Here is a 5,207-nt window from a genome sequence, read left to right as displayed (position 1 = left end):
CCTTGCCCCCCGAAACCCCGGGCGGGGCCAGCCCCCAGGCCAGGAGGGTCCTGAGAAGCCAGAAACAGGCAGGGGGCCGTGACAAGCAGCCTCAAAGCCCAAAAAGAAAAGGACAGATTAGCCCTCGGGGAGGGGTGGCATCAGGCCATGGGTCCTCTCTGGAGGGGATGGCTCAGCAGAAGCCACAGGAGGTGGGGTGGGCCCCTGACCACCCATAGCAATCAGGGCCAGGTGCCCTGGGTCACCGGGGGTCCAGGTGCAGGGGGAGAAGCGGGTCCCTGTGCCCACCTTGCCACCCCAAAGCCAAGTCCAGCAGATGTGGCCCCCTGGGCTCCCTCACAGAGGACACTGAGCCTGCACCCCCACCACGACCCTGTCGCCCGGGGGCCCCTGGCTCCGTCATTGGTGGCGGCAAGGACAGCTCAGAGCCAAGGCCACCGTCGCTTGTCAGACTTCCTATGCTGGTAAGGGGGCACCCAGCAGAGCCCCATGCCCGCCCCACCCGGTGGCCTCCAAGCGGCCCTAGGACCTGCACACCACACACTCCAGGCCGGCAGAGCAGGGGATGCAGGGGGTCTGCCCGTCCAGCCCTGCCCTCTCTCCGAGTGAGCCCGCCTCAGGGGACTCAGGCAGCCCCAGGCCCTCTGGCAGCTGGGGCCACAGAACCAAACTGGAGGCGCGTGGGAGGCGCGTGGGAGGCGTGAGAGGGGCATGGGAGGGGCGGGAGGGGCGTGGGAGGTTCGCAGAGCCCGCTCGGGGTAGATCAGGGAGGCCAGGGCTAAGCAGGAGAAGGTGCAAGGAGAGCAGCACCGAGAAAGGCCCTGCGGCTGCTGGGGCACCCAGGTCTGCTGCCAGCCGTGTCTTGAGGGTGAGAAACGGCCCGAAGATTGAGCAGCGCTGTCCAGACAGCACCAGCTGCCCACCCAAGAACCCCCAGACCTCAGCCCTCTGGGGTCCACCCAGCTGGGTTTGGGGTAACTGGTGGTTCTGGGCCCCCGACGCCCATCCTGGCTAACCCAGGGGCCCTCGGGGCTGCACAAAGGCCCCATTGGGAGCAGGGAGACCCTCGTCCGTCCAACCCAATAACACGAAACAGACTGAAGGGAGGGACACAGAAGCAACGGCCCTCACATGACGTAGCCCAGCCCCGCATGAGGCTCACATGCCACCCAGCAGGCGCCGCGCTGGGCGAGGCTGGAGGCCTGCGGAGGATGGGGGCGGCTCGGTGGCTGTGCAGGGCGCGCGAGTGCGCGATCGTGACCGGGGCAGGCGGCGCCGTGTGAGACCCTGTCGGGGGCTTGTTAGTCTCTCTCACTCGAAATATAAAAGCTTCAAATAAAATCATTAGCACCCACCCCTCCCCGGGTTGTGAGATTTAAACTGGCCCTCGCGTTCCTCCCTGTGCTTTTCCACACTCCACATTTTCTGAAATGAGTATGAATTATCTTTCAAATGATCTTTGGGATTATTTCTAAGCCTTTTACATTGTAACTCTTGTCCAAGCGGGGGGAGGGGGCTCACTGCGATCTCAGGTCTGAAGTCAGGGTCCCTGCCTTCTCTCCCTGGCCCTGAGGCTGTGGGTCCAGCAGGGTGGTGACCACCGTCTCCACTGCCCGCCAAGACCAGAGTTCCCCGACTGGCGCTGACAAGGCCCTACCACCCTCACCTCTGAAAGGCCCCTGATCCTGGCCTCTATCATACTTAATTTTTACCTGTGTAAAATATGCAGAGCACACAACCTACGTTCACTGCCACCGGCCTTCCCCACCATCCGTCTCCACAACTCTCTTCATCTCGCAGAGCCAAAACTCTGTCCCCACTAACAGCAACCCCCTGCACCCCCACAACCCCCATCCGATAACCTGACTGCTCTGGGGCTCGAGCCGGGGACTCCCACAGGATCGGCCTCTCGTGCCTGGCTTGTCTCACTCGGCATAATGTCCTCCAGGTGTGTCCACGGGGTCGCCTGTGTCAGAATTTCTTTCCTTTGTTGATGTCTGCCATAGGGCATATGCACTCTCCAGAGAGAGACAGAGAGCGAGCGAGACAGGGAAAGCAAGAAATCACACCCCCAGGGGCTGGCCCCGCAGCAATCCCTTCCGCACTCTCCTCTTGGGATTTTGGACACACACTCACATGCACCCGGCACGTTTTTCAAACCACAACGTCCAGGATGAGAACCGCAGCCCACCGTATGGGACCCAGCCAAGACAGCCAGGACACCTGCTGGCCCAAGGACTCCCTTTCCCTTCAAGGCCGGACAGCTTTGCATCACTGTGGGGGACACATCTTGTTCCCCGTTCCTGGACGGCTGCCGGGGGGTTCTACTCTTCAGTTACTGGGAATAACGCTCTGAGAACACCAGGAGCCTTTCTCCTGGGGGCGGGCTCAGGTGGAGTTGCTGGGATACACAGGAATTCAGGAGCTCACCGCTCTCCAGCAGCTGCACCGTTTTCATTCCGTGAACGGCCGGGCTCTCAACCCTCCACGCCCTCCACACTTATTTTCTGTTTTGATGTGGCCGTTCAAATGGGTGTGAGTTACCCAAGCTCTTTCTGTGGGAGTCACCACAGAAAAGCAGGGGGGGGGGCGTGGTGTGGAAGTTAAGGTGGCTGGATCCCACACGGCTAACTGCGGTTCAAGCCCTGGACCCGGTGGCTAGATAATGCACACTGGGTACATGTGCGAAGATGCCCAAAATGCCAAGAGGAGAACAGAGAAGGGATTGCGGCATGGCCCTCCTCCCTAGGGGGATACGTTCTCACTTTCTCTGTCTCTCTCTGTCTCCAGCAAGCACACCTGCCCTATAGCAAATAAAATTTTTAAAAAGAAAAAAGAAAGGAAGGGGGGCAGAAAAAGTAGGAGTGAGGAATGAGCCCCCGGGGGAGGTTTAGGGCAGCGAGGCTGCTCCACGGGGTGCGCCAATGGGGCTGCATGCCTACCTGCTGTGCAAACCACAGACCGCACACCACCGGGAGCAAGCCCCAGTGAAAATGTGGGACTTGGGTGGTGAGGACGCGCCGGCAGCTTCGTTGATGCTCACAAACGTGCCAGTCTGGTGGGGGTGCTGGTGATGGGGCGCTGTGCGCTGGGGCGGGGTACGTGGGAGATCTCAGTGTTGCTGCCAACCTAAATGCTCCGAAAACCTAAGACTGTTTTTAGCTTTGGTTTTTTGTTTTTTGTTTTTAAGAGAGATTTTTGCTATAGAGCATGAGCAAAGGCCGGAGAGGCAGAGAGACAGAGGTAAGAAATCACCCCCCAGGGGGATGGCCACGCCGCAATCCCTTCTCCTCCGTTCTCCTCTCGGGATCTTGGGCACACACGCACACACGCCCGGCGTGAGTTTAAGCCACCGGGTCCAGGACTCGAACCATGATTGACTACATAGGAGTCCAACAGCATAACCACTGGTCTCCCAACGTCTGTTTCTAAAATGTGCCCTCCATCCATCCCCACACCCTGGGGCAGAGAGCAGAAACGGGTTCCCTAACTGCACGATGCACAGGCCTGGCTTTACAGTCACCCCGACCTCAGGCCTGTCCTAAAGCCCAGGTCACTGTGTCTACCCCGGGGCATCACAGCCCGGGCGCTCCCACCGCCTCTCCCCCACCGTGTCGCTCTGTGGCCTCAGTCAACATGCCAGGGGAAGGCAGGGCAGCTCAGGAGCACGGGCCGGAAAGAGGACAGGCCAGGGGCTCCCTGTCACCAGCGTAGCTGCCCACCGCCAGGCCCTGTGCAGCTGAGTCTGGGCTCTTCCCCAGGGAGGCTGTGCTGCCCTGCTGCGCTGGGCCAAAGGATGAGACGTAGCTTAGGCACAGAGACACGGGACACGGACAGCCACAGGGGCCGCAGCCACAGAGGGCCCACCTGAAATTCCAGGTGTGCATAAGGACACAGCCAGAAAGCAGGGGCTGTTCCCCGAGGGTTGAACGGTGGTTCCCAAAGGATCCCCACACCTTGACTCCCCGAGTGTGTCAATGCGACCTTATTTGGGATAGGGGTCCTTGCAGATCCAGCTAAGGGAAGAGTCACCCTGAATTACCCAGACCCAAGTCCAATGGCAGGTGGCCCTAAGGGTCATGGGGACAGAAACAGAGAAAAGGCCACGTGAGGACAGAGGCTGGGTGGGAGGAAGACGGCCACAAGCCCAGGGACGCATGGAGCTAGCAGATGCCAGAAACGGCCAGGAGAGAGTCCTCCCCAGAGCCTCTGCGTCGCCTCCACTCTGCCCTCCAGCCTCCAGAGCCCAGAGAGCCCTCCCTACACCTCGGAGCACTCCGCCTGCGCCTGCGGTCACTCCTACAGCATTGAGCTGCGAGGCATGCACCCCACCCTACTGTGCAGCTGGCCAGGGGCACTCGCGTCCCACCCTACTGTACAGCCGGCTGCCAGGGGCACTCGCGCCCCACCCTACTGTACAGCAGGCCGGGGGCACTCCAGTCCCACCCTACTGCACAGCAGGCCGGGGGCACACACGGCCCACTCTACTGTGCAGCAGGCCGGGGGCACACACGGCCCACTCTACTGTGCAGCAGGCCGGGGGCACACAGCCCACCACACTGCACAGCCGGGCCAGCAGCACTGGTGTCCCCATGCCCAGCACACAGCCCAGAGTCCCAGAAAGAGGCAGCTTCCCAGACGGCTCCAAATCTCACCTCATCAAGCCCCTGCCCGCAGGCCGACCCTATACTCAGGCTGGGGAAGCGGCAAGTGGGCAGCCCTCTGCCCCTCAGGGAGCCAGTGCTGCCCCTCCAGGCACACCCTCTCACCCCTCACCCAGGACGCGTCCTTGCAGGGCCCGCAGCCACCCTTGTGGACACAGGGACAGCCTGTTCAGACAACCCCGAGGGCTCCTGCTCCACCAGAGCAGCAGGAACCCCAGAATAGATGAGGGGGTTCCCCAAGTGGAAGAGGCACGGCCCTGGGGAGGACCTGCTGGCCTGGGAGCCTGCTTTGTCCCTGAGAGAAGGATCCGAGCAATCCCGTCTTCGCAGACTCTAGTGCCAACGGGCGTGCTTCCCCAGGGGTGAGCCCAAGGAATTCGCGCCGCCCACTCTGGGCCGAGGCTTCAGCGAGGCAGGCCGTCCCTCCCCCTTGCACGCCGGCCCCATCTGCACCCCCAGCTCCTCGTGGTCCAGGTCCACGTCCCTCTGGGCTGTGTCTATGACGGACACAGGAACCTCACCCTACAGGGCAGTCCCCACCCA

The sequence above is a fragment of the Tupaia chinensis genome, unplaced genomic scaffold (genome assembly GCF_000334495.1).
Source record: "Tupaia chinensis unplaced genomic scaffold, TupChi_1.0 Scaffold000159_1, whole genome shotgun sequence".
Classification (NCBI taxonomy): Eukaryota; Metazoa; Chordata; class Mammalia; order Scandentia; family Tupaiidae; genus Tupaia; species Tupaia belangeri.
The sequence above is the reverse complement of the archived record's forward strand: the minus strand, read 5'-3'. Positions refer to the sequence as shown.